At 40.1% G+C, this 11,435-nt stretch overlaps 1 long non-coding RNA gene across 1 annotated transcript in view; it reads right to left on the bottom strand.

Moving 5' to 3' along the window:
* Positions 1-1,601: 1,601 nt before the first annotated feature.
* Positions 1,602-11,435, bottom strand: part of LOC309612908 — a 53,655-nt gene continuing 43,821 nt past the window's right edge. Inside the window, exon 3 of the long non-coding RNA XR_014235398.1 lies at positions 1,602-8,919. This is a non-coding gene — a long non-coding RNA (uncharacterized lncRNA). The remainder of the gene's footprint in view (positions 8,920-11,435) is intronic.

Here is an 11,435-nt window from a genome sequence, read left to right as displayed (position 1 = left end):
GGAATTGAAAAAGAAATAACAATGAAAATCACAAAATATTTAGAAATTAACAACAATGAAAGTACTACATATCAAAATGTATAATATGCAGTTAAAGTGATACTGAGATGTAATTTTACAGTCGTTTTTGAATTTTCTAAAACACAAGAAGGAATTAAAATAAATTCAATTTAAAACAGAACAAACCTAAGAAAGGGAGCAACAGGAGATGGGGGAAAAACTGAGAAAGAGATAAAGTAGAAATTAAACAGAAGGGGGCTCCCTGGTGGCACGGTGACTGAGAATCCGCCTGACAATGCAGGGGACAGGGGTTCGAGCCCTGGTCCGGGAAGATCCCACATGCCGCGGAGCAACTAAGCCCGTGTGCCACAACTACTGAGCCTGCGCTCTAGAGCCCGTGAGCCACAACCACTGAGCCCGCATGCTGAAACTACTGAAGCCCGCGCGCCTAGAGCCCATGCTCTGCAACAAAAGAAGTCATCGCAATGAGAATGCCATGCACCACAACGAAGAGTAGCGCCCGCTCGCTGCAATTAGAGAAAGCCCGCGTGCAGCAACAAAGACTCAATGCAACCAAAAAATAAATAAAATAAATTTAAAAGAAAAAAAAAGAAATTAAACAGAAAATAAAAAATAGCAAATATTAACAAAACCAAATTCTGGTTCACTAGAAAAACTAATTAAGCAGGCAAACTTCTTGCACAAATAAATAATATTGGATAAAAAGGATGACATAATCTTAAGAGTAGGGTTTTTTAAAAAATAAAAAGAGAAAACTATAACAACTTTATATCAATATATCTGAAAGCATGGATGAAATGGCTGTTTCTCTAACAAATATTAATTATTAAAACAAACCTAAAAGAAATATTAAAATGTGTACAAATCAGTAAGTATTAAAGAAAATGAAACAATAATAAAAAGGCTATATTCCCATTCTCCACCCCAAAAACTCAGGTCCAGGCAGTTTCAGAAGAGAGTTTTACCAAGTCTTCAAAAATAGATAATCTCAATCTTATGCAAATTATAATAAATATATTTTTTTTAACTTTTGGGTTTATTTAATTAATTTATTTATTTATGGCTGTGTTGGGTCTCTGTTTCTGTGTGAGGGCTTTCTCTAGTTGTGGCAAGTGGGGGCCTCTCATTATCGCAGCCTCTCTTGTTGCCGAGCATAGGCTCCAGATGCGCAGGCTCAGTAACTGTGGCTCACGGGCCTAGGTGCTCCACGGCATGTGGGATCTTCCCAGACCAGGGCTCGAACCCGTGTCCCCTGCATTGGCAGGCAGATTCTCAACCACTGTGCCACCAGGGAAGCCCTAATAAATATTTTTTAAAAAGGGATCTACTCAATTCACTTAGTGAGATTAGTAAAAAAAAAGTCAAAAAAAAAAAAAAAAAAAACGAAAGAAAATTAAAGATAAAGCTCATTTATGAAAATAGTTTCAATGATCCTAAAGTATAATACTGGCAAATCAAAGCAGAGTTTGTCCCAGGAATAATAATATTGACAAAATCAGAACATATATACTATATACATATACTATACTGTATACTATATACTTATATACATATACTAATATAATATACCATATAAAAAGATTCAAGGAAAAAATATTCAATAAATGCTTTTTTAAAAATCTTCAATAAAATTCTAACACTGATTCCTGACACAATGTGGTCACAAACCAAACCCATAGGAAACTTTTTTGATCTGAAAAGCAGTATCTATCTAAGCCTAAAGCAAGCACTGTTCTTAATAGTGAAACTTTAAAATTCTTTCCATTAAAATCAGGCACAAGACAAGTATACACTACATTTTCACTGTACTCGGGGCCCTACCCAACGCAATGATTTAAGAAATAGAAAATGGACACATAAGAAGTGAATGAAAGGGACAAAACTGACCTTATTTGTGGATAATGACTGTTTACATGAAAAAATTACAAGAATCTTACAGAAACTATTAAATATAAAACTATCTTAAATAAACTACTAAAATAAGAGAGTTCAGTACATTTGGTGGTTTCAACATCAATCTATAAAAGTAAATAATTCTCCTAAACCCTGTGATAATCTATTTCAAAACGTAAGAGAATAAAAGATTCTATTTACAGTAGCAACAAAAACAAAATGCCTAGAAATAAACCTAATAAAAGATCCTGCTTAAGGCCTTGAAGGGCTTTGTTCAAAGACTGAGAATGATAAAGATAACTGATAACTGATAACTGCTCTCCAACTGATTTATAAACCCAACGGTCACTTGAATCAAAATCCCAAAATTTTAAGGAAGACCAAAGGTCCCAGAGTAGCCAAGACAATTTTGAAAATGAAAAAGGTAGAAGGATTTGTTCTGCCAGAAGACTTACAATACTACAGCAACCAAAACAGTTGGCATTGGCAAAGGAAGAGACAAACGATAAAGACATAGGTCAAAAATACATCTGTGCTTATTTGGAATCATAATATATGACAAAAGAGCATTACAGATTTGTGAGAAAAGGATAAGTTGGTCTGGGACGACTGGTTATCCATTAGGAATAATATAGAAGTAGATACCTACCTCATGCCACTAAATACCAGGTGGATTAAAGACATAAATACAAAGACCAAAACTCTGAAATTTTTGAAAAACACATTTGGGTTGGTGTCTGGTCAGGCCACTCAAAGTGGCTGTTCCCTTGCTCTCTGTACACCCCCTGCTCGACCAGTGCCAGCTACACCTAAACCCTGCTCACTACACTAACCTTCCTACATACTTGCCCCAGGCCCCAGCTAGTGAGTGTTCTTATCAAAGGGGCCGTGAGGGGTGAGCCCCTCTGCCAGTTTCCCTGGTAATCCAACATCCCGCCACACACCCGTGAAGACTGCCGCCACTTTCTGTCAACCATCTGCACGCACACGGTGGGGTGTCACTCTAGGACTCTGCTTCAGACATGTAAGCTCCCCCCTATCCATTAAACCACTGATGTCTCTTTTGCTGCCTCTGGGCTCTTTCTTTGGTCTTGAAGCTGGGCAAGCACAGGCCTTGCAGGCCTGTGGGGTGCAGCCCAACAGTTGGAAAGAAAGATATTGCTCTAAGAAATGCACCCAGGGGTGGAAAAATCAGTCTAAAAAATTGCACAAACCATAAAAAGAAAAGACTGGTAAATCTGGCTGTATTAGAATTAAAAATGTCTGTTCAACCAAAGACACCAGAGACAAAAAGCCAAGTCACAGATTAGTATCTATAACACATATAAATGACAAAAGATCAGTATATAGAATAAAGATTATATTAAAAGATAAATACAAACAATCCTGCAGAAAAATGAGTAAAGGATATAAACTGGCTATCTACAGAAGAAATAAAAACAAACCGTGAGATATTACTTCACACTCGTTAAGATTCGTAAAAGTAAAATTTCTGGCAATACCAAGAATCCCACTGCTGATGGGAGGGAAAACTGGCACTTGGGTGTGGAGAGCAATCTGCAGAGTCTAGTGAAGGATGAGCATTCCTCTGCAGCCCGGCAATTCCGCCCCTGGGTGCTCTTCTTAGAGCAATTAGCACCTGTGTACAGTCCCCCCATGCCCACCAAACACACAAGGATGTTTATCGCAAACTCTTAGGAATAGCACAAAATTGGGAAAAACTGAAATGTTCAACGGAGAAATGAGTAAGTAAATGGCATACAGTTAAGAAAGAGAAAAGTACAGAGTAGATCCAATGCTAGAGCTCATGTCCCAACATGGCTGGATCACCAAAATAAGAACGAATGGTAGAACCAACTGCATGAAGCTACACACAGCAGGACACCATTGATATTAAGTTTGAAAACGTGCAAATCCATCATACTATATGTTGTTTATGGACACATTCACTTGTAAAAAAGGCATAAAAACATATATAGAAATAAATACCAATTCCAGAATATTATTATTTCTGGGTGAGCGAAAAGTTACAGGTTGAGAAGAGGTACACAGCGGGATTCAAAAGTGTCTAAGTTACTTTTTACCCGATGATACTGGCACTGTACTAGCTATTATGCTGGATGGCAAGTTCACAGATTTTTGTTAAATTAGTGCTTCATCATTTACATATACAGGCATACCTTGGAGATACTGTGGGTTTGGTTCCAGATGACCTCAATAAAACAAGTCACGTGAATTTTTTGGTTTCCCAGAGCATGTAAAAGGTATGTTTACACTATACTGTAGTCAATAAAGTGTGCAATAGCATTATGTCTAAAAAACAATGTACATACCTTAATTAAAAAATACTAACCATCTGGGCTTCCCTGGTGGCGCAGTGGTTGAGAGTCTGCCTGCCAGTGCAGGGGACGCGGGTTCGAGCCCTGGTCTGGGAAGATCCCACATGCCGCGGAGCGACTAGGCCCGTGAGCCACAATTGCTGAGCCTGCGCGTCTGGAGCTGTGCTCCGCAACAAGAGAGGCCGCGATAGTGAGAGGCCCGCGCACCGCGATGAAGAGTGGCCCCCGCTCGCCACCAACTAGAGAAAGCCCTCGCACAGAAACGAAGATCCAACACAGCCATAAATAAAAAAAAAAAAAAAAAAAAAATACTAACCATCATCTGAGTCTTCAGTAAGTTGTAATCTTTTTTGCAGTAGTAGCATCAAAGATCGCTGATCACCATAACAAATATAATAATAATGAAAAGTTTGAAATACTGTGAAAATTACCAAAATGTGACACAGAAATACGAAGTGAGCAAATGCTGTTGGAAAAAGGGCACCTACAGACTTGCCCAACACATGATTGCCACAAACCTTCAATTTGTAAAAAACGTAATATCTGCAAAGTGCAATAAAATAAGGGATGGCTGTATTCTTTTGTGTGTATCAAATGATCACATAATACAAAAGTTTAAAGATTCAATAGAAGAAACCACCTATGAATGAAATTGAGAAAAAAATAAACCTTCAGATCTAAAAGATACATCAAGTTTTGGGGAAAATTGATACAGCATCACTGCTTAAAAGCTGTTTAGGTTACAGAACTCAGGCATTCTTCAGCGGTACACTCAGAAAAATTCAGTCCCGAGGGTTTCTCCACATCATCAGTTATTGGAGAAGACAATGGTACAGAGTCCAAAAGCTCTGAGGGGAAAGAAAGTTAAACCCAAGAACATACACCCATCCAAGTCGCTGATCCAGAATGCACCCAATAGGAAGGCATGTGTCAAAAAGAAAAAAAACAAAAACCCTCAGGGAAGATGGTACCCAGAAACCCTTCTAGAAGATTCTCTAGCATGAAGAACCCCAGCCCACTGAGAGGTAAACAGAGAAGGAGAAGGCACTAGTGTTAAGCATGAAACCCCTTTACACAAAGCACCAAGAACAATGTCATAAGTAGGATTACGGGGATAAACATGAACAATCTTAGCTGCATAAAGTAATAATATAAAAATAGGGAAGCTGAGTGAGAAATAGGGGGAAATGAAAAAGTATTAATTCCTTCATTATCTGAAAAAGAAGGTGGCAGATACTGTCTTATGTTTGGCAAAATGTCATGAAATGTTCGAATTGGAGAATGAGGACAAAGGTGTTCCTTCTGTCATTGTTCATTTTATTAAATGTTTCAAATACAAATAAACTGTTTTTAAGAAGCCATTAAATCTACAAATGACTAAGGCAAGAAGACAGTAATCAAGTACCAGAATTTGTAACAATTTGCTTTATTAAGAAGTGGAGCCAACTGAGAGCCACGTGACAAAACCGTTCTCTTTCACTCGCTTCCCACTGCACCATCCTGCATGCGAAAGAGAGGGGTGGAATTACAAGTAGCTTGCTTGGAATTCTGCACAACCCTGGGTACACCCCTCTGAGTGTGTGAGGCATGTGAAAGCCATCTGTGTGGCAGCAGAAAGCAACAAGTTGAGAACCACTGAATCAGAGCATTCAAATCGAATAATGAATGCAAACTGGACTCTTACCAGGAGAAGCTATGTTCACAGGGAGAAGGGAAATTGACAGAGACACTTTAAAATAAACGACCAAACAGCAATGAAAAAAAATAATCTAAGTCACTACTTGGTCAATAATGTTAAACTGCAGGAAACCCATCAAATCTTTTCAACCTCTGTTAACTAGTAGCAACACTGATCAGTTGGGGTCTCAAGTCCTTTCTTTTTTTTCTGGGTCCTTTGGAAAAGGCACAAAGGAAGAAATAAAATGCCAAAACACTAGGTCTCCAGGAAAAAAGGCACTGGAAATAAAGAGCTGGTAAAATTCACAAAATGAGTGACCAGTCACAACAATGTGATGTCAGAAGAATCTTTGAGACTGTGAATCTTAACCTAAAAACGGCAGATTTATTTATTTTTAATCCACATTTGACACCATAAGAAGAAAATGTTACAGGAAACCACATGGACAATTTAGCTGAACATCTCCTTTGTTACCACTGCTCTGTTGAAGCCAGTGCAGAGCAGAGGCTTAGAACCAGCATGAAGAGAAAGCCGGAGAGAGCGCCAGGCACAGATTCAGAAGTGGAATATTTTAATTATTATATTTTATTCAGGAACAAAATGAAATTATAAATAGTCATAAATAATTTGTGCATAGAACTTTACAAAGATAGTTTTAATCTTTTAAAAAAGAAAGTTTCATTACTTTAAATATTAAAAATAACTCATTTTAAAACACAAGTTTTTAGGTTCACATGGCAGAGTTGTTTCCTGAGGCCTCTCAAGGTGATAATATTTTTCTAAGGTGTGTCATTCTTTATAACCCATACAGGTGATTCATTGGAGCCTCTTTAGAATATATACTAACACTAAGGACATTTTTAGGCCCTTCCCTGTGTTTTAACCTATGAAAGATAAATAGGTGGAGTAGAATTAAATGAAGAAGAAAATTTAAATCAGACTGGATTTCCAAGAGTGAGACATAATGCATGAAAAACACGGCATGCATGTGTTAAAATACTTCAGAAGACAGCACAGTAATTCTTGAAGAACCAGATAAGCTTCATTAAACATGTGAATAAAATCATTTCCTTTAATTTGGCTGATTATAGTGAAACTGTCCTTATTAACCATGTCTCTATCCCTTTCACTAAGGAGTACAAAGAAAATAGAGCCATTAAGGCCCATTCAGCCATACCCCACCAGGACTACTCCCATTCTCTCTTTTTTTTTTTTTTTTAAATAAATGAACAAAGGCAAACGTTGTTTTTTTGTTTTGTTTTGTTTTGTTTTTTTTATTTTTGGCTGTGTTGGGTCTTCGTTTCTGTGCGAGGGCTTTCTGTAGTTGTGGCAAGCGGGGGCCACTCTTCATTGCGGTGCGCGGGCCTCTCACTATCGCGGCCTCTCTTGTTGCGGAGCACAGGCTCCAGACGCGCAGGCTCAGTAGTTGTGGCTCACGGGCCTAGTTGCTCCGCGGCATGTGGGATCTTCCCAGACCAGGGCTCGAACCCGTGTCCTCTGCATTAGCAGGCAGATTCTCAACCACTGTGCCACCAGGGAAGCCCCTCCCATTCTCTTTTAAAACTCTCTCCCTAGGCCTAACCTGACCCCTTGGTCTTTCTGTCCCAGCAGATTGAGGACAGGGAATATTCTAGCAGAGGAAGAAGATATAAAAGGGTTCTGAGGAAAATAGGAAGACCATGAGAGAGCCTCAGACAGGAGGGCAAGTGGTATCAACCATTTCATTTATCTTGTCCTTTCTATACTTTGAACCTAATACACAATGATTTTTTTTTATAATAGGAAGATAATTTTATATTACTTATCTTTCCTTAAAAAGTTTAAGGCACATTTTAAAAATATTATCCACTGTAACATAGGGACTAAGGAAAAGAAAGAGAAAAAAAAAATCTAAGGAGAAGGTCCAAAGCTAACATTATTTCAAACATATCTTGTAGGTTTTGGCTGCTGACTATATCAGGAGAGATATTTATTGGTGAAGAGGCGGGTGACTGTTTCCTCACTCTTTCCCTCTAGGAAAGCACCAAATACAATGTCTTGATTTTGCTGCATCAGTGGACCCAACTGTAACCTATTGACAAGTCAAGAAAGAAGACCTTCACTTACAGCAAAGTTTGGCGTGAAGAACACCCCGCGGTGCAGAGGGTGCTGCTTGCGCTACTGTTTACTGAGGTGAGGCATTTAGCAAATAAAGGAGTGGCCGGTATCTATGTGGGAGGTTCCTTTGGGAAGACTAGAATAAGCCTGTGGGTGTCTAAAAGAAGTCAATCCTCAAATCTAGGGAAGAAACGTTAATGAACTGACATTCAATATATGCTAACCCCCAGCCAGTCAACAATAGTTAAATGCTTTTAAGTGGTATGTTCTTTGGTTATATACTCTATACAGACTAGACATGCTGTCATTTGTCTAGCGTGTAAACTTGGAAGGGACAGCCTTACCCAATATCTCGCTTAAAGGGAAGTATCACCAATGACTCCTGAATGAAAAGAACAAAACTGGGAACTGAAAAAAATACATATTCTTTGCATATTTTAGCTACATTAGGAAATATAACAACAGAAATTGAGTGCACTTTTTGAAGAACTAATCACCAAGTGCCAGAGCAGGAAGGTCCTGAGATCATGTACTCCCGGGCTGTTATTTCATAAATGAGGAAGCAGAAGCCCAGGACGTTGAGAGGCTTGCTCACAGTTCTGTGCCTTCTAGGGGATCAGGGCTGTATTCGTTTCCTGGGGCTGCCGTAGCAAAGTACCAAAAACTGGGTGGCTTAAAACAACAGGAATGTATTGTCTCACAGTTCTTGGCCTAGAAGTCTGAAATGAAGGTGTCGCAGGGTGGGTTCCTCTGGGCGGGCTGTGATAAGAAGCTGTTCCAGGCCTCACTCCAGGCTTCTGGTGGCTGCAGGCTTTCCTGGGCTTGCAGACTGTGTTCTCCCAGTGTCTTCACATGGCCTTCCCTCTGCGTGTGACTGCGTCCAAATTTCCCCTTTTTATAAGAGCACCAGTAATATACCGGATTAGGGCCCACCCTCATGACATCATTTAAACTTGATTACCTCTTTACTGACCCTGTTTCCAGGGCTTAGAACTTCAACATATCTTTCTGGGGGGACACAACTGAACTCATAACAAGGACTAAGAGGGAACTCAGCTCACGAGCTGAGCTGAACCCCAGTCTCCCAATTCCAGGCCAGCAGCCTTTCTTACTTTCTTATTCACAAGATTCTCTCTGCTACTAGCACAGGCTGTGGGGTCCAGAGATGACAGGCCCTACTTACAGAGTCACCCACAATATGCTGATATTTTGCAAAAACCTATGAAACCTTCAAAACCAGCAAAGAGAAAACATCTTCCCATTTGGTCACTCAATGTTCACCATATATTTTAACTTCCTCCCTCACAAAGATGCCTGAAATATTTCTGCAGCTGGCTGGCCCTCATCTCTAAAATGTCTACTGCTCAGAGGAGGTGAGTGTGTGCAACATGCCTACGCAAGAAGACAAGCTAAATCCACTCTCCCATTTTGTCCGAGACCGCCCTTCTCACACATCTCCGCCTGCCCAGAGCAGGAAACTCGTGGAGACCTCCTTTGGTGAGAAGAAACCTCAAAAGCCTTGGATTTCCAATAGGACTCAGTTTCTTTCTGCCGCCCAAGTTATCCAGTGAGTGGCTGGCTAACCCAGCAGGGTCAGAGGCCAGGAGGCCAGGCTCACCCTTCAGCCTGGTGCCTGGTGGTGGCATTTCATAGCAGCCTCTGTTCGAACTGTTCAATCATCACTCACCCTGCTGCCTAAGTATTCTTGAGTCTGAAGATACTTGTCATATTGTCTCACTATTTTCCATCATAAATTAATGACATCTGTAACACTGAGTCATAAAAAAGTCTATCCAAAGAACTGTATTAAAAACTGCATGGAACTGATTTCCCTAAGTGGTCTCCTGACAAACACACACCCGCCCTTTTCCATTAAGGCCTTTAGAATCCTGATCTACAGCTGGCCTTGGAAAATTTGGAATTATGTTTTACTGCACAAGATCTAACAAGTTATTACAGTTCCCAAAAATGTCTGAGTAAATAAGAGCAGAGCAGGATTAGACTGGATGTCGGGTTTCCTTCTTGTTGTTGTTGTTTTTTTGTTTTTAACCCTCAAAGAGCTACTGCCTTGAGGAATAAATAGTTTTCTACAGTACAGGACAGAGAGTCCAGAGCTGTAAGGGCACGGGGGCTGCTCTAATCTAAAAATTCTGTTTACTAAGTAGGAACTAAGGCCCAGGCTAAGTGGATCAAAATCAATGATCAAGTGAACTAAATCAACACTTAATTGTACCCTTCATTTGATAATTCAAAAGAAACAAGGTTTGAGCGTAGAGATTCAGGCATTACTTTGTTCCAATAGGAGAAATTTTTTTCAGACTAGGATCTTTTCAAAGGGCAATTTTTAAACCTTCCAAGAAATGCTAGCTTTGAATGCTTAGTGTAACTAACTTGATTCTAAGCAATATTTAAAGGACTATTACCTTAGAGTTTAACATTTTGTAAATAGGGACATAGAGCTGCCCTGGTTACATTGTCTGCCTGATCATTTACCCCAGGAAAGATGTTACAATACTGAGTTATTTTGTAACACCTGATTGCCTTTCCTACCAACATTCTATCAGCAAATTCATCCAAGCCTATACCTGAAATGCTCATGTCCATAAACATCAGCCCTCGGTCTCATTTCTCCTCTGCATGTAGGGATTAAAAGTGTTACCAGGACGTTGTAAGGATTAAAAGAAGACTTGGGAAGGCATCTGGCTCACACACGGGCCACACCTCTCTCCTTCCTGGCTCACACACACGGGCCACATCCTTCCTGGCTCACACACGGGCCACACCTCTCTCCTTCCTGGCTCACACATGGGCCACACCTCTCTCCTTCCTGGCTCACACATGGGCCACACCTCTCTCCCTCCTGGCTCACACATGGGCCACACCTCTCTCCTTCCTGGCTCACACATGGGCCACACCTCTCTCCCTCCTGGCTCCCAAGCAGAAAGCAGCACCCGCCCCCTCTCCAACCCCAGGAGCACCGCATTGCTGCCTTTCTAATGGGCTAAACCACCTGTGCACGCAATCGCTCCATCTGAACCCTCCACGGAGCACCTGGCGTCCTGCATATGACACACCCTCAGTGAATTTCTGCCGGAATGTTTCAGATAAAACATTTTTATTCTTATTTGCAAGACAGTGTTAGAATTCCTATCTGATAAAATTTTTTTTAAAAAAGTGAAGAGTTGATGATTATTTTGCTCAAGCTGCGGAAAAATAAAGAAAATGCAACAACCAAGTACACAAACCTTCTTAAATATATAAGCATCTTGCATATAACAGATATTAAAACCAGCCAAATTACCCAGTTGGTCAATCAATAACTGTAACAGTGAGTTTCTAAGTTTTAATCTAACCACTTCTTGGCTTATGAACCTACCAATTCCCTTACGCCCAACAAAACAAACCCA

This window comes from Balaenoptera borealis, assembly GCF_965194805.1.
Source record: "Balaenoptera borealis genome assembly, chromosome: 16".
NCBI classification, from domain to species: Eukaryota; Metazoa; Chordata; class Mammalia; order Artiodactyla; family Balaenopteridae; genus Balaenoptera; species Balaenoptera borealis.
The sequence above is the reverse complement of the archived record's forward strand: the minus strand, read 5'-3'. Positions and strand labels throughout refer to the sequence as shown.